The sequence below is a fragment of the Apodemus sylvaticus genome, chromosome 23 (genome assembly GCF_947179515.1).
Source record: "Apodemus sylvaticus chromosome 23, mApoSyl1.1, whole genome shotgun sequence".
Lineage (NCBI taxonomy): Eukaryota > Metazoa > Chordata > Mammalia > Rodentia > Muridae > Apodemus > Apodemus sylvaticus.
The window spans coordinates 46,772,982-46,791,815 of NC_067494.1; the positions used below are offsets into that span (position 1 = coordinate 46,772,982).

The 18,834-nt window shown below is 41.2% G+C and overlaps 1 protein-coding gene and 1 pseudogene across 9 annotated transcripts in view; one reads left to right on the forward strand and one right to left on the reverse strand.

The window, feature by feature from the left end:
- Positions 1–18,834, forward strand: part of Afdn (afadin, adherens junction formation factor) — a 124,264-nt gene that overhangs the window by 2,824 nt on the left and 102,606 nt on the right. The gene's annotated exons all lie outside the window — the stretch shown is intronic.
- LOC127674222 (fatty acid-binding protein, heart-like) lies at positions 5,335–6,371 on the reverse strand (annotated as a pseudogene).

An 18,834-nucleotide genomic window follows, 5' to 3' on the forward strand; every position in this document is an offset into this window, starting at 1 on the left:
CGAGTGGCTGTTGAGCAATTTCAGTCAGTCCTTTATTTGGGTCTTGCGTGCTTCTTGAAAATAAGAGTTAACGGTCTAAACTCAACGTGAACATTTTATGACTGGGAGACTGATGTTAAGCTGAATACCTTGGTCACTATAGAAACTAATACACATTTTCTCAAAGCATTATGGGACTCTTTCCTTTTAAAATTAAGGTTTTGACATTAGGGATTTTTGATGATTTATAATGGGAGCGTGCCCCTTGGAATCTTTTTAATTTTCCAGTACTGTTTAAGAAGAGGGCTTCTCTGGTCATCCATAGGTCTCACCAAGACTTGCCATCAGAATTACTGTTTTTTTCTCCCTTTTATTACACAAGGCAAGAAATTAAATATTTCTTCTTGCAAAATTGTTGTCTGACACAATTGGTACTTAGTAAGCCTATTGAATATGGTATTCCTGGCAAAAAAACTTGTAAAAATTCATTGAAAATTGTTCACACAGATTTGTTTTATTCTGACTGTTTTGCATAAAGCTAATGCTGATAAACTTTGCTAAGTTACTGACTTTAGCTTTATAAGATACTTTTCAGTCATTCATTATTTATTTAATTCATTGTTGCCTTTTTGCCTCTGGGGAGAATTAACCCAGAATTTGTGTACACCCACATGTGCTTTATTATAGGTGAACATGATTCATTCTAATTCCTTGGTTAATCTTGAGAAGTCATGTGATGATATTACAAAAGATTTGTTCAAAAAATAATGTGGAGATTGCCATGAGAGGTGGACTAGGAAGTGCTCAGGAGAAGAGGTGGGAACTGCATAGCCTATTATAGCTACATCCGTCTTCCAGATTGACACTTAGGGGGTTGTGATGCTTTGTCATGCAACCTAATTATATTCGAAAGCTTTGAAGGTAGTAGTTGTAATTTAAGTATTGGTCCTGATGAAAATCTTTTTTTCTGTGACTATAAATGAAAACAGGTGGCACTTGTTGGTGAGATTTAGTATTCATAGATCCTGTTCTCGATTTCTTTTCTTTTTTCTTTTCAGTCATAGCAGGGTTTCTCTGTATAACAGTCTTGGCTGTCCTGGAACTCACTTGGTAGACCAGTCTGGCCTTAAACTTTGAGAAGTCTGGTGCCTCTGCCTCCCAAGTGCTTCTGCACCACTGTGCTCAGTCATTCTGTTAGTATTTACTTAGTTGTTGTTTGAGACAGTCTTCCTGAGTAGCTCCGACCTGCCTGCAGCTGGTGATTCTCTGCCCCAGCCTTCTCAGTGCTAAGATTATAGGTGTGCATGCTTGGCTTTTTTCCTCAACTTATTGACCTGTAGTGATTGTTATAATTCTCTAAAGTCTTTATGTCCTGTAATAACTGATGTAATTTTTGTGTTTATATAGCTCTTGTCTAAATTTATGTCCTTAAAACAATTTCAGATAATGACATTGTCCAGAAATATTTTTTTTAAATTGGATATTTTATTTGTTTACTTTCCAAATGTCATCACCTTTCCCAGTTTCCCCTCTGCAAACTCCCTATCCCATTCTCTCTTATCCTGCTTTTATGATGGTGCCCTCCCCCTCCCCCCTCTCCCGCCTTAACCACTGTAGCATTCCTCTACACTGGGGCATCAAGCCTTCACAGAACCAAGGGCCTCCTCTCTCATCTATGCCAGATAAGGCCCCTTCAGCTCCTTCAGTCCTTCCCCTATCTCCTTCCATGGGGGGGGGTGTCCCTGTGCTCAGTCCAATGGTTGGCTGTGAACATCTGCATCTGTATTGGTCAGGATCTGGCAGAGCCTCTCAGGAGACAGCTGTGTCAGGCTCCTGTCAGGAAGTACTTCTTGGCATCTGCAATAGTGTCTGGGCTTGGTGTCTGCATGTGGGATGGATCCTCAGGTGGGGCAGTCTCTGGATGGCCTTTCCTTCAGTCTCTGTTCCACTTTTTGTCCTTGTATTTCCTTTGGACAGGAGCAATGTCCAGAAATATTTTAACAGGTTAATGTGTAATTGTTAGATGTTGAACTTCTGAAACCTGTTTTCCTGAACATCTGACTTGTAAATACTTTATATCCCACATTGCTGTTTAAAGTTCACACGTAAGTGGAAGTAGGAGAACTGCAATGCCTGTAACTTTAATTTCGTCAAATCCTATTTTAATGATGGTTCTTAAACGTTTTAACCTCCCTTACAGCCCACCACCCACCAGAGGTAGTAGAAAAGAAAGATGTGGGAAGTGGACCTGTTTAGTTGCTTTGGAGCAACTCCCATCTGTGTTGTCTGGAAATTGCCAGTTCAGTTCACAGGTCAGCAGGCTGTGGTAGCTCGATGCACTTGCAAACACCTCATGGATACACCAGCAGTCCAGTTCAGTAGAGTTGGGATAGCAAACACGAATCAGTAGCCGTGGCATTAGCTAGTAGGGACAGCCAGGCCACAGCCTTGGCTTCAGTCAGCAGGAGGGACCAGCAGGAATACTACAAGTTCTCAGCTGTGCTTCTTGCAGGGAAGTGAAGATCAGTGAAGATCAGGTTGTTATTTTCAAATATACAAACCAGGTAGGTGTCACTTGCCTCCCACAAATATCCCCAGTAGCTGCTCTTTGGATCACAGATCTGTCTTGAAGTCCTGAGAAATTTTCCATGCCAGATGCTGGAAGGGGAGTTTGAGAATTAGAAGCTGGCATCTGGGAGTGTCTAGTTTCATAGAGGCCATAGTATTAGCCCTGTAATGACAACATTTCTTCACTTCATCATGGAGAGTGAACTGTTCTGTGAGTGGTTTCTGTAGCTCCTTGTTTCCGAGTATAACTTTTCACACAGTCTGCTCTGTAGCAGTCATGGAGACTTGACTTACCCTTCTTGAGCTGGGACTTGGCCACCTAGATACAGCACTGGTATTAGTGCTAACTACTTCATTTAGACTGGTTTTAATTCATTAGCTCGTTTTCCTGTGCCAATGAAAATAGCTTTATGCTGTTTGTTGGCCCAGTGTAGTATACATTTTGTAACTGTAGATTTTTATGGAATTTTAATTGTGATTAAATGAGTACAGTAGAATATCAGTAGAAGTGTCTTTCATATTGAATAAAAGGAGAACCATATTAGAATATAGTAGCAGGTCATGGAAGCTTAAGAAACACATTTATTGTTCTGTTATGGGTGAGTTGAGGAGTTGTCTGTAGAGCATTACTGCTGTACTTCGGGTGACATAGGCTTAACTTTTTAAAGAATTTGCTAGACTTGAACTCTGGGGTAATGTCAGAAAATGATACAACTATTTCAATATAAACTTACTTTCCTTTATTATGAATAAAAAGGAAATTGCTAAAAAATCTACCATGACTTAATGTTTTAAAGTTGTACTGGCTTTTGGTCAGAAGTTAGAGGTTTCTGCTGGTTTCCTGGCAGAGGTTATGTGCAGATTCAGCTCATCTACCAGACAGTGCCTGGGAAGGGATCAGTGTATGTGCTTGTGCTTGGCTTGCATTTACACTTGAATGATAGGTACTAAGAAGTGTGTTATGTACATCTCATTGATTCTTTATCAGTTCCTGATGGGTTAAGTGTTAGACTGACATTCCATTAAGGCCTAAAAAATCCCCTGGTAGTCTGCCTGCTGCTGCCCCTCAACCTGTGAGTTGATTGCAGTGTGTGCATGTTATCAAGGTTGGACTTTCTTTATTCATGAGCACATTTTTCTTATCTCTGCTCAATTTGAAATCTAAAGTCCAAAATGCTGCAGAATCCAAAACAGTCTGAATGCTAAAACACTCTCACAAGAGGCCAAAATCAACATATGACCTCATATGACAGGTTGTAGTAAAAATACAAGCACAATAAAAATATTGTATAGAATTACAAGTAGGTTCTGTTTATAAGGTATAGCATAAATTGAACAAATAAATTTAATGTTTAAATTCATGCCCCGTCCTCAAGACACCTTATTTCGTACATGCAGATACTATGAAACCTGGAAAAATGTGAGTTCTGAAAATAGCTTTGATCCCAAGAAATGGGATCAAATGTAGGAATTCAGATCTGGGTTGAAGTAGTCAGAGATAGCAAGGGCACTTGACTGTGTTTGCTGGTCTCAGGTTCTCTGGCTTAGATTTCTTTCCTCGTATTCTTGGCTTGGATTTTGCTCAAGTAACAGTGACAACAAAAATTCACTCTGTTTTGCATATGTGAATGACCCATATCACATAATGTAGAGAGTGAATATACTTAATAAAGTGAAAATAAGCATACAGAGGAAAGACTTACTTACAGTTCTAGAGAGTAGCTTCCTAATGTAAGTTGAGCCTAAAAATTGAAAAATATGAGATTGCATGACTCAAGTTTATAAGTCTGTGTCAGGAATGAAAATATTTGGAGACTTGGAAATTGATTGATTACATTGATAGGTTTTTACATTGAACATATATATACGTGTGTGTGTGTGTGTGTGTAAAATATGCTTTCCTTGTAAATGTAACTACATTATAGTTAGAGCGAACATTCTGAACACTGTGGCTTAGGCTGGATGTTAGTTACAGCAGGCCAGGAGGCACGCACTGGCATTGTTTCTGTTATCTCTTAGTGTCAGAATGGACTAGATGGAGCTGGCTCTGTGGCCCCTTTAAACTTTATGGAGTAAGTTAAATTAACTATAGACTGGTAAATCCTGGCCTTTTCACAGACTACTCACTGTGTGTGTGTGTGTGTGTGTGTGTGTGTGTGTGTGTGTGTGTGTGTGTGTGCATGTGTGTCTTTAAAACCAGCATGCGTCTTGGTAAGAGAAATAGGCTGAGATCATGCTTTAGAGGAGCTCAGCTGCGTTCTAAGGAATGTGCTGTAAGTCATTCACAGTTGGGAAGGCCTGTTCTGGAGACTGCAGCATAACATCTCTGATTTTCAAGACAGAAGAGTTTGAATTGGCAAAGGATGACCAGAGAAAAGCATGCCCATTTGCCAGTTTGCTGTTTGGCTGTTTGATTGGTTAGGAGCTCCTGGTTCTCTGCTGCTTGGTTTCATGTGATCTCTTAGAGGAAATCAAGCAGGGGCAGGACAGATGCTTAGTGGTTAAGAGCCTTGGTCTCTCTCTCTCTTTCTCTCTCTCTCTCTCTCTCGCTCTCGCTCTGCCTTGGTTCTGCTTTATTGACCTTGGAGTACTCCTTGAATACAGTTTTAAAAAACAAACTGTATACACAGTGGGAACTGGGTCCAGGCTGATGCCCCATATTTCCAGAAAAATTCCAACCAAAGAGTATTTATACAAAATGTCAGAGGGGAAAAACATGAGTCAACATGGTGCTGAGTTGAGGGGTAGCCAGTTGGCGGAGGAGCAGTCGGTGACAGAGCAGCTAGGTCATACCTCCTTCTCATGAGTCCAGGTGCTCTCCACACTGCCATGGGTGAGAGTTGGGGTGAGTTCCCATCACTGAGCTCCCTTGTAAGTGTAGTCTCCTGCCCGCTCTACTTCTGCACATGGACAGACATACGGTTGCCTCTTCCATCCAGCCTCATGACTGACTTGACTGCTGTCACCTCATTGAATTCTACTCAGCTGAAAGCTGATCTCTGTGTTCTTGAATGTATTGTGTGTCATCATGGTGATAGTGTCCCATTCTCCACGATTGTGGTAGGCCTGGTCATGCTAGCCCCTGCCTGGCGGTGAAGCCCACACCGAGTGACTTCATGTAGTCATCAAAATTCTTGCTGTCCACTAGCTTCCAGGTACCGACAGAGGCGTGCAGGCACTGAACTTGGTTGCTCTTTTAAAGGACCTGGGTTTGATTCCCAGCACCTACCTATGTGGCAGCTCTCAACTGTCTGTCAGTTCTAAGTGATCTGATGCCCTCTTCTGGCCCCTACATGCACTGCACACATGGAGTGCAGAGACTTATGTGCAAGCATAAGGTATGCAATAAAATATGTACACATAAAATTGTAAAGTAAAAACAAAGGAAAGCAGGTAAATGCTACCCTATGCCTGTTAACTCTTAGAGAGCTTCTGTCCTTCTTGTGTCTCTTCAGGTGCTGGTTTACATGAAAACTGGCTGTTTTCTATTTCTTTATGTTTTAGTGACCTTTATTATAAAAAAATCTTATAAGTAAGTACAAATATCACACACCCAAATTAACCAGACCAAATTCTGTACAACTTACTGAAGTTAATATACAGTTAGAATTGGCATGTGAAATAGATGCGAGACTTCACATTAAATTTTACACTTTTAGTCTTGAATATATTTTATATACTTAGCCACCACCAAACCCAAAAACCCATAACAGATTTAGAACTAGAAAGACAATTAGCTTATATCCTCTTCTATAGCTTGTGTTGATTACCTGCAGTCCTGAACTCATCCTCACACTCAGCCTTTCTCGTTCTCTTCCCCCCATGCTGTACCGTACCCACAGATACATCTGCCTCCATAGACATATATTCTTGTCTAGATTCTATATTTGAGGGAGAGCATTTGTTTTATTTCTTTCTGAAAGTATTTGACCTCATTTCATATTCTAATTCCATTCATTTTTTTTTTTTTTACAAAATTTTAAACTTAATTTTTCTCTAGAACTGAGAAGTATCCTGGTTACATGTGTCCCAGATTTTCATTATTCACTTACTTGCTGACAGGACAGCTGTGCTGTTCCATTTCCTTGTGTGGTGAATAAGGCAGCAGACAGAAAACAGGGTGCAGATATTTCTGTGGTAGGGTGTGAACCTCTCTGGAGCATGCCCAGGAATGAAATGGCTGGGCCACATAGTATTCTATTTTTACTTTTTTTGAGTAATTTCCAAACTGATTTCCCTGATGGCTGTATGAGCGCGTACCCCTGCCAGTAGTGAGCAAGGGTTCTTTCCTTCATGTGTTCTCCAACACTTACTGTCAGGTTTGTTAGTTACACCATTCTGACTGGGGAAGTAGTATCTCAGTTTTAATTTGTATTTCTTTGATGACTAGAGATCCTGGACACTTAAAAAATGTTATTGGTCATTTATATTTCCTTCCTTCCTTCCTTCCTTCCTTCCTTCCTTCCTTCCTTCCCTCCCTCCTTCCCTCCCTCTTTCTCTCCCTCCCTCTTTCTTTCTTTGAAAACCATCTAGTCTTCATTTGCTCATTTATTGATTGGAGGTTTTATTTCCTAGCATTTAATTTTCACAGTTCTTTGTAAATCGTGGGCATTAGTCCCTGTCTGACGTGCAGCAAGTCATGGCTTTCTCCATTCTGTGGGCTGTCTGTTAGCTCTGTTTATTCTTGCCTCTGCTGTACAGAAACTTACTTTTTATGTAGTTACTCGAGGTTATTTCCTGTCTGGTTGGGTTTGTATTTAAGAAGTCCCTGCCAGCCCTGATGCCTTGGCGTTCCGTGAGAGCGGCACTGCATAGAAGCCTGAGCTGCCACTTCGCTTCTCTTGTGCTGCGTCTTGTTTCTATGATGTGATTAGTAGCGGAAGCAACAGCACGGCCACTGTAGGACATTCCCCATATTGGAGGCTCATTTTATTTTGAAATTGTATAACCTTGTACAAATATGCTGTGATAAAATCCAAGATACTGTCACTTTTATTATTTGTATTTTTTGATCACCTGTGTAAATGCCAACACACGGAGAGGCTAATACTGTCTAACTATTATTACAAAAATAACATATATGGCCTGAAAAAGCCACAGAATATGTCAAGGTTTGGGGCAAGGTTATAATTTATAAGCTATGCTCTAAAATATTCAGAGATGGCTTTAAATTTTTTTTTGTCTTGGGGGATGAACATATAGCTTAGTGATAAAGTACCTGCCTATCATGCACAGTCTTAGATTTAATCATTAGCATTACAGTGATGATGATGATGATGATGATGATGATGAAGAGGAAAAGTATTCTAAAGTTTGATCTCTGCATGACATTTTTAGGTGGGCTATAGCATAATTTATAATATTTTAAAATGGATGTAGGACTTGCAGGAGAGTGGATTTCAATATTAATTTTAGACAAGTTTCTTTATTTTCTATGTTTTAAAATGCTTCATTTTAATTTTTAGTTACCAGTGATACAAACTTTTTTAAAAAAAACTTTTTTTTTTTTTTAAATTTCAGTAACACTGGCCATAGCTAGCCATAGTAGTAACCATCAAGTTTTATTACTCTAACCCATTTGAGGGTGTGACACAGACCACTCTTGTGTGTGTGTGTGTGTGTGTGTGTGTGTGTAATTGCTAGTTAGTTCCAGACCCATTTTCAAGAGTGTACCAGGCACAGAAAGCAGCAGCGGACAGTGTAGTGTAAGGTGCCAGTGTCTTTGTCTAATGTCGACTGTATCTTAGGTACCTGGTTGACCTTTCTTTCTTTCTCTTTTTTTTAAAAGATTTATTTTATTTGTATGAGCACACTGTTGCTGTCTTCAGACACACCAGAAGAGGGCATCGGATCTCATTACAAATGGTTGTGAGCCACCATGTGGTTGCTGAGAATTGAACTCAAGACCTTTGGAAAAGCAGTCAGTGCTGAGCCATCTCTCCAGTCCCAACTTTTTTTTTTTTTTTAAATATATAATTGAAAATACATCTTTTTATACAGTATATTCGTATATTCTGATCATGCTTTCCCTCCCCCAACTCCTCTCAGATCTTCTCTACCTCCCCACCCACCCAAATCCACACCTTTTCTTTCACCCTCTCATTAGAAAACAAAACAGGCAACTCAACACACACACACACACACACTGAGAGATATGAATAGGACAAAACAGACCTTTTTAGTGTCTTCTCCTAAATAGAGAATTTTAGTGCCCACTGTGGCATTTTTTTTCCTCTCTTAGAGTAAATTTTGAGAAGACAGTCACCCAAGCACAGGCAGCTTTTATATGCCCAAACCTATCATGTGCATTTGGAATTTTAATACTTGGATTTCTGACTGGCAGCATTTAGGATTTCCTTGCTTTTAATCTCGTGGCAGCTTGTTTCACAGCAGTACATTATACTGTTAATTCCTGGGCATGTGTAAGTTCCTTTGCCTCTTTGTTAAGTTTAACATTATAGACAGCATTGCTGAACTTCTGATGGTGTAATATTTTTAACCATTTAATGAAATATGCTTATATTACATTAATTTATAAGGATAATACAATGCAGACAAGGGATTCTAATCCCTAAGTATGTGAATTTGCAGTAAGATCTCCTTGGGTCAGCCGAGCCCATGTATCTGAGAGCAGGTGCCTGCTACGAGTACCATGGACAGGGATGCTGCTGTGTCTCGTGTTCAGGCCTCCTGTGTTTAGGCCTCCCGTGTTTAAAAATGTTTTATTGCAAGTTTGGCAGAGATGACCTTGGTGTGTTCACGGTACAGTTAACGTGATTTTTATGCCACATTTGCTGATTTTTACAGTTTAAATTTAAAAAAAAATTACATTTATGAAATTGTTGTTTTAGGGAATATTGTTGTTAGTTTGTTTTGTTTTGTTCTGTTTTGGTCGACTGTTAGTATTCTTGAATACTATTAGACCTGAAAGGGTTAGCTATAGTAAACTATGAATTTTAAAGGTGCATGTTTTTTCTATTGTAAAATGCATGCTTTAGATATTTGGAAAATACTAATAGAAGCAAAAGTAACCAAGTATCCAGTGGTATGCTGTCCAAAGAAATTCTTACTGCCTTTCTGAGTTGCAGGATTTTATTTTACATAGGGGTGGGACAGTACATGTTGTACCTGGTTAATCATTTCCATTTTAGCCAGTAATGAATCATATTTCTTAACTGCATCTCTGCCAAGAATCTAGTCATTAAAACAGACCCAGGTTATTCTGGTAACAACGCTCCACACTTCCTGAGGCCCACTGTTTGATACTTGTGTGAGCGCTTTCTCTGTGTTCTCTCCTTCAGTTTTCATGACAGCCCTGGGAGGTAGGGCTTTTGCTGTTTGCATCTGTGAATGGATGAGAAAGTAGAGGTAAGAGTAGATAACTTATGTGAGGGAATGCAGCCAGTCAGTTGTGTAGCAGAGATTTGTGTGCAGGTAGTCTGATGACATTTGGCTGTTAACTACTGTGCTTGTAATGCACACCTGGCTTAGCATTGATTTCTAAATTTTCATTTGTTTGTTTATTTACGGTGTATGTGTTCATGCACATGCATGGGAGTGCATGCCACAGCACACATTCGTTAGAGGACAACTTGCAGGAAGCAGTTCTTGATCATGTGAATTCCAGGAATTGAACTCAGGTCATCTGGTTGATGGCAGTCAGTCTGTAGTTTATTGAGTTTTATCTTGACTTGTAAAGCTCTGTTACAGTCTTTGTTTGAGATAGATTGTTCTGTCTTTGGCTGGGATGATACATGCCATATTTTAATAAACTCAGGCAGAGTATAGAGTTACTTTGTTTCCTTCATAATAGCCAGAATTGCATGAGTGCTGGATGTGTGAGTGAAACTTTGTAGCTTTATCGAAACCTCCCTGTGCTCAAGGGACAGGGAGAAAGAGAAAATATATATGGAACAAGGAGTCTGACAGTGTTCTGGGACAGTGTCTGACATCTGCTGGAACAGGTCCCTGGTCCCTCCCTCTTACTGCTACACCGAAAACAAAACACCCTCTTTCTTCTGTGACTTTTAGAAACCCTGATTTTCCTTTCTGCTAAAGCTCAGCTAATTTGATTTCATAAAACTATATTATATATCATATATTAGTTTTCTCCAGGTAGTACTTGAATTCTAGAAAAATTGTTCGTAGGCAGTATTTGATTGTGACTAGCAGATTCTTACCGTATACTGATGACTATGAGCAGTTCCAAAAGAGGAGGGAATTTCATATATAGGTCAGGCTTGGCGGTGAGCTGTTGAAACTTAAGACCACTGATGAGCTTTTGTTTTCTTTGTGTAAGATTAATAAAGCTTGGTGAGAAAGCTTTTAGGTGGGAAGCTAAACCAGTTGGCCACTGTGGTTGGTAGGGATTCATTAAGAATTCATTCAGTGGAAGCCTAAAGCCAGGGATAGTACCAAACCTCTGTGTTACCTTTTTATACACACACCTCTATGCTAAAGTTTATAGATTGGGAACAGAAATTAGCAACAATGACAAAATAATTATGTACACTAATTTAAAAAAATCTATATTTTGAGGTCATTATGAACTAAAGTTAGTATTGCTTAAACATTTTAGTACCATAACAGTACATTTGATAATAGTGATGGCTACTAAACAAACGACAGACAAAAACCAAATACATTGTGGAAACTGAAGACAAAGAGAGTTCAGGTTCTGGGCAGGTCTCAGAGCCACATACAATTTAAAAATTATGATTTGGACAGGGGTGTTTGCTTGGTTGGTGAAGTACTTGCTGCAAAAGCATGAGGAAGTGAATTTGAATACCTACAGCCCGTGTAAAAGCTGATGTGCACACTGGAGACAGGCAGACCCTGACGCTCATCGGCCACTCAGTGCAGCTGGAGCGGTGAGCTTCAGATTCAGTGCCAGCCTGGGTCTCAGAATAAGTAGGGTTGAGGAAAACACTGGCCTACTGGCCTATACACAGGCATGTAGCACACATGCGCACACAGAAATAAACCGGAATGTGTATCAAACATCTCTCTCTCTCTCTCTCTCTCTCTCTCTCTCTCTCTCTCTCTCACACACACACACACACACACACACACACACACACACACACACGAAAAACAAAGCCTTAGAACTATTTACTTCTGCAGTTGGTTGGACTGCAGTCTACAGAGGTCACTGAAGTGGTAGAAATTGTAATTGCAGAAACAGCGCCTTCTTCATGCTCTCTTTTTATGAATAAGAGGCCTTTTCTTAAGTATTTTAAGAATAACATGTTTGCATACTTAATTTTATCATGAGAACAAATCGCACTAAATAAGTGTTAAAATAACATTCTTAGTGTTGTCAGTGTAGTTTTATCATTGAAAAGAGACTTTCACAACAACCTTATGAGGACAGCATTTAATGGGGGCTGGCTTACAGGCTCAGAGGGTCATTCCTTTATCATCAAGGCGGGAGCATGGCAGGATCCAGGCAGGCCTGACCTTGGAGAAGGAGCTGAGAGGTCTACATCTTCATCTGCAGTTTGCTAAGAGAAGCTTGGCTTCCAGGCAGCTGGCAGGAGGGTCTTAAAGCCCACCCACATAGTGACACACTTCTTCCAAGAATGCTACACCTATCCAGCAAGGCACCCCCTAATGGTGTCACTCCCTGGGCCAAGCATATTCAAACCACCACACATACACATACACACACACACACACACACACACACACACACACACACATTTAATTTAACATAGCATCTGGCTCTACAGTCTTGTGGTTTGTCTTATAGAATAAAGTACTATTTTAACTTAAAATTTGTACTTATTTATTTATTTAATGAAGTGGCACATAGCCAACCAGCACTGCTTCTTCATGGTTTGCGGCTTTGGAACAAGTTCCTGATGCTTTAGGTGCTTTAACATTTTATTAGTTCAGTGGTGTCTTAGGCTTTGATTGTTAGTGTTTGATTACTAATGTGGGTGGTTAGTAATCCCAGCTCAGTTTTAGAGATGTACTACAGAGTGTACTTTATAATGCTCACTTATTTACATCATGAGCTGATGTGTGTAAGCAGCAGGCTGTTTAGAAGTAGCTGGTGCCTCGATCACAGGCTGAGTTCCTACAGCGAGGTAGCATTTGTTCCCCTTTCTTTGGTTTGTTTTGTAATGGCCCAGCCCTACTAAAAAACTTGAGCATTTAAAGGTTGGTTACCTTTGGATTGTGGGGAGTTGTCTTAGTTACAAGCAGTCTTTGTTTATTCAGTCTAGGACTGATTGAGGACCTGTTCCTTGTCAGGCTTTGTTAGAGGCCGGCTCACACAGATGAAAGAAAACATGTGTGCTCAGAGGAGAGAGTGAGACGTGTACCCTGCCCGCTAAGAAATGCAGTATTAGCAGGGCAGGTCTGGGTGCTCCCCAGCACACGTGCCTCTCTGAGTTTCTATTTTCATGTTTACTTGTTTAAAGTGAGACTGTGACACTTGACACATGATCCTTGTGTAGCTTGATTTTAGTATGGTTACTTGTAAAAACGCCTACGTGTAGGAGGTGGGTTGTGGGAGGTGTTTATAAGGTGGGTTTTCCGGTGAGATTGGAGTGGTTGTTGGGATTAGCAGAAGGTACTTACTGTACTGTCAGACTGTCTGGGATGTGTGAACTGGGAGTGGGGGAGCAGAGTCAAGTTCAGGAGAGTTCACTTTGGGCAGAGGGGGATTGGAGAACTGTGTGATAGGTATGTAGTTAGTGTTGAGTTCATGTAGGGCCGTGATTGTTCATAGTGATTTCTTTCCTCCATGTTTTTTTGTTTTTTGTTTTTTCGAGACAGGGTTTCTCTGTATAGCCCTGGCTGTCCTGGAACTCACTCTGTAGACCAGGCTGGCCTCGAACTCAGAAATCCGCCTGCCTCTGCCTCCCAAGTGCTGGGATTAAAGGCGTGCGCCACCACCGCCCGGCTCTTTCCTCCATGTTAAAGGATTTAAGGATTTTAAGTGTTTCTTCCTTTATTTAGCCCAGGAAAGAGCAGAAGTGTTGAATTTCCATTTCTCTGTCTTCCAAGAATTAGTATGTTCCAGATGGGACTTATCTTCTCAGCCTTGGCTTTAGCTCCCAGAGTAAGACATTATTTTAAGAAAAAAACACAGCTGGTTGGTGGTGGCCCATGCTTTTAACCCAGCACTTGGCAGGCAGAGGCAGGTGGATCTCTGAGTCCAAGGCCACCCTGGTCTACAGAGTGAGATATAGGACAGCCAGGGCTACACAGAGAAACTGTCTGGAAAAACAAAAACAAAACAGAAACAGAGCTGTGAGAGTGCCTACTGTCCTGGGCCATTTGTTTTCTCAGTTTGAATTAGAGATGAAATATTACTTATCTGAACGTGACTGTGACTGTAGTTGGGTTGAGGAGCTAAGACTTTGCAGCGTAAGCCAAGCACCAACCCAGGGATGAGCTGGCAGGAGCTCTTCAGGGAGGAGGCAGGAGACCTGGGCCGTGGCTGCACCTGTCTGAGGCAGTGGCCTGAATGAGTTAAGGTAATACAGTTTTCGTGGAAGGAGAAAATGAAGGTTATGAAGAAGTAGATTTATACTCTATGAGAGATAAGAACATGTCTGAGAGAAAGGAGTTTATGGAAATCTAGCTATGCAATGATACTGTTAACCAGAGTAGAAGTATATGTGGTACATAGAGTTGGAGTGGGGAAGTAAAGAGTTGTTTTCATCATTTATCTAATTTGAGTACTTGTGATTCCTAGAAACTCAGTTAAGAGTAATGTGAGTCAGGGATTCAGGGTGACTGTCAGGAAGATAATAGCCAAGGCAGAGAGACAGGAAACCTAGGACAGCAAACTCAGGAACTTCCAGCGAGCTGCAGGGGAGGAGCTGTTGAATCCCTGCTGCTCTTCAGGCAAGGCTGGCTTGCCTCCTAAGGTCTCCTACTCCCTATTGCAGAGATAGGTCAGGTTTCTTTACTACTCCTGGGAGCCTTCGCTTTCTGGCTCCCTGGTGATACTGTTTATTATCATCTGTCCTACAGCATTTGTCATGATTCTGTGAAGTCTGTTGTGGTCAGACTTGGTTGTCAGCTTGACTAGATCTGGGCACTCTTTCAGGGCTTTTCTTGGTAGGCTATTTGAGGTAGAAAATCTACACTAAATGTGGGCAATATCATCTAGTGGCAGCCCAAAGAAGAGGAGGTGAGAGGGGCTGGAGAGATGGCTCAGCAGTTAAGATGGCTCAGCTGCTCTTCCAGAGGTCCTGAGTTCAATTCCCAACAACCACATGGTGGTTCACAACCATCTGTAATGGGATCTGACGCCCTCTTCTGGTGTGTCTGAAGACAGCTACAGTGTACTCATACATGTAAAATAAATAAGTCTTTTAAAACAAAGGGGGGGGGAGAGAAAGAAACTTACTTTTGCCTGCTTGCCATCACTTTTGCTGGCACGTTCATTTATTGTGTTGCTGCTGCTGCTTCTGCTTCATTCTTTTGTTGATAATAATAGCCCCGCTTCTTTGGATTTCCAGCTGAGACCCGGCAGCTCTCCAGGAATGCACTAGGCCTTTAGTGCCTTCAGCTTGGTACTCCTGAGGTACCAAGCGCGGCAGATTGAGCAGCTCTGGTGTATTTGAGCCACTGCTGGGCTATCTGGACTGTATTGTGTAAGTCAATCTCATAAATTCCCTTTTAATACCTATTTTTTATTGGTTTTGTTCCTCTAGAGAATTGTAGTGAATATATTTTTTTGTTGTTGTTGTGTGTAGGAAACACTCACATGGTCTGTTTTGTTCCTTCAAGAGCATTTTCACTAGTGCCTTAGTGCCTTTTATAGAATTAGGGTCTCACTGCGTACCCCAAACTGGCCTCAAACTCAAAGTCCTCCTGCCTCAGCCTCCTAAGTGCTGGGATTATAGGTGTGTGCCACCACAGCATCAGGCTGGCCTTTCAGCTTTGAAGTGTGCTTGTGGTTTTGCAGCTGTTGTTGATTTCTCCCTCAGTTCCGTTCTCTTCCTTCTTCCCTGCTCCCATTCATTCCCACTCCTTCTTTGTTGTTGCTGTTGCTGTGTTTCTGTTCTCCTGAGAGGCAGCCAGGGCAGGCTTTTACTTTCAGGATCTCTGGGTTTGACCCTCAGTGCTACCCACTGTTCTAGAGGTGGGTGCTTGAGGGTCATGACCTCATGTTAGGCCCGAGTCAGCTAGAAGTGCATCTGGACTCCTTTAGATCCTGACTCAGAAACAACAAATGGAAACCTATACCAGGGGAACGGCTTGTTCTTTTGTTCTTAATATTTTTAATTGTTTGGGTTTTTTTTTTGTTTTTTGTTTTTTTTTTTGAGATAGGTTTTATTACTTAGTCTAGGCTGAAACTCCTAATCCTCCTGTCTCTTTGTCTGAATTGAGTTCCTTTATAGACCAGGAACTCACAGAGTCTGTCTGCTTCTGCCTCCCAATTGCAGGGATTAAAGGCGAGCACCAAGCTCAGGCCATTGTTGCCTTTCTTCTTCCCCTGTCCCCCCAGACAGGGTTTCTCTGTGTAGCCCTGGCTGTCCTGGAACTCACTCTGTAGATCAGGCTGGCCTCGAACTCAGAAATCCGCCTGCGTCTGCCTCCCAGAGTGCTGGGATTAAAGGCGAGTCTTGAGACCATCAGTTTCTAATTGCCAAAACCAGTTGTCCATTGTGGTACACACAAAAGACTTTGATTGCTGCCTTTCTTCTCCTCCTCCCCCCCTTCTTCAGTCTTCCCCTTCTTCTCCTCTCTTACTTCCTCAGCCTTCCTTCCTTCCTTCTTGACCCCTCCTTCCCCTCTTCCTTTTCCCCCTCTTTCCCCCTCTTTCTTATTCCCCACCCCCCACCCCTGCACTAGTCTCTTTCTAGAAATTCTTTCCTGTGCCCTTGGTGGGATTTCTTTCTTCCTGGCAATGTGTTCTAGTCCTTATTAGACTTTGTTCATTTCTTTGATTAAAAAACACTAATATAGTTTTTTTTTTTTTTTTTTTTTTTGGTGTGGAGTGGGCACATGATACTGATGGTAGCTGACAAAGTGCACATTTGATGTTACAGGGTGACTGTGTGTGCTATATGCTTGCCTGGGGATTTACAGTTATGTTGGCATCCCAGGTTCTGCCAGAGGGTTATCTGGTAAAATTCTTGAATGGGAGATTTTTGATATCAGTAAAACAAAAATAAATCAAAACTATGTTTGATTTTGGTGGGCAGCCATGGTGAAGAGTTTAGCATGTTGTAGCATAGAGCAGAAAGGGATTTGAACTAACTCGTGGGTCCAGTGGGGTGACGTGCACATCGTGGGCAAGACTAGAGTTGACGTTTTAGAGTTCTAGTGCCATTGTATTCCAGCACATGTTGGCCAGTGAAAATACATGGCTAATACCATAGCTTATAAGCTTGATCAGCACCTTTGCTTCTAATCATCGTACACTCACATGTAACATGAACTCTTAGGACTGCTCCTGCCTCTGTATCCCAGACTCCCTTTAGCAGTCTCTGACATTCTCCTGAGTAACATCGAAGTGCAGGGGGAAATCTGGTAAGCCAAAGACGTGGCAGTATTGCTTCCTAAGGTACAAAGTATAAGACAGCCATTTATTCTCAGGATTGAAGAATGAAACATTAGTGTCCAAACATGTCATACATCCATGAGGTTGGGGTTATACTAAACCAAAACATTTTGAAGACAGGTTCCTGCATTGTGCTTTTCTGAGACTTAAGAGCGAGGGTGTTTGTTATGCACACACTATGACAGTTTTCTGTCATCTTAAATGCAAGTTAGGGGTCTTCTGGGAAGAAAGAGCCTCAATTAAGAAAATGCCTCTGTAAGATTGGCCTGAAGGCAAGTGATGATTGATTAATGTAGGAGGGGCAGCTTACTGGGTTTGAGATTATAAGAGAGCAGGCTGAGCAAGCTGAAGAAGCAAGCAAGCAGAATCTCCTCTTGGTCTCTGCTTCAGGTCCTGCCTTGACTTCCTCAGTGATGAACTGTCACATGGAAGTGGGAACTGATACAGGCCCTTCCTTTCCCTGTCAGCAACAGAAAGCAAAAAAGAACATGCATCCTCTATAACTATAACTTTAGGAGGTTGGGTCATACACAAGCTGCAGTAAACACAGGCCTTTTATTTTAGTACTTCAGAAATTGGACCCTTATCTCTGAACTTACATAAAGATTTTAGACAGTGGATAACTTACATTAGAGCCAGAAGTGTATGAAAAGCATGGAGCTTGTGTAGACATTAGTGACTTGGTAGCATGTCATGAAAAATACAGATTTGTTCTGGGGTAAAGCACTCCCCTGCTTTACCTGATCTGTTAAGATTTTACTCTTTGCCCAACTTGAGAAAAATGTTGCAATAGTGGCTATTGAAGGATGATGTAGATCTTTTCCAGGAGGTAGTAAACATATGTCTTATAACAAGTGATATGAAAAACTTTTATTTAGTGAGTTTTGTCGAATAAAATTAGTTCATTATTTTAAAATCAAATCCTTAGAGGAAAATTAGAAGTCTCTCTTTCTCAGCTGTCTTGAAGTTGCCAGGCAGAATGGGTATTGTTTTCAGAGTTTTAGTTTCTTGCTCATTGTTGAGGTTGAACATTTTTTCATGAGTAGTTCTTGCCACCTCATTGCCTTAAGGTGAAATGCTTGTTTCTGTCAGGATGTTTATTATAATTGCTTAAAATTCTTTTTAGAAAAACATTGATCTGTCTGTTTCTTTGTTTCCCCTCCCTCTCCCTCTCACTGTATAGCTCTGGCTGCCTTGGTACTCTATGTAGACCAGGCTGGCCTCAAACTCACCAGAAATTTGCCTGCCTCTCTGTCTCTTGAGTGTTGGGATCAGAGGTGTGCAACACTACATCTGGCTCAAAACCCTTGACTTCTTATCCTATGTTTACAAATGCTTTTTCCTTCTTAGTAATTTAGTAATTTTGGTGTTTGCCATGCAGTGAAATGTTTCCCCTTATGTTTAAGGTACTTGAAATAGTACTGGAAAGACTAAGGGAACACTCAATGCTCCAAATACCAGTATGGATTACAGCTGGAGCTTGTACCTTTACAAATTGTAACAAATACCACATTTATCAGAGCTTGTGTTTGGGTAGGTTTACCCCATCTTTTCTCTCTTTAATTGCATTAAAAATGATATCTGTGTGCGTGCGTGCTGCACTAAGGGAAAACCTATGCCCGTTGTTTCTTTCTAGCATAGGGGTCCTGATAATCAAAATGATGTGGTCAGGCTTGGCAGCACCATTACCTGCTGAGCCATTTCACCAGGCCTCCTCCTAAGTCAGGCTCTCACCTCCTCAGCTGTATGTGCCG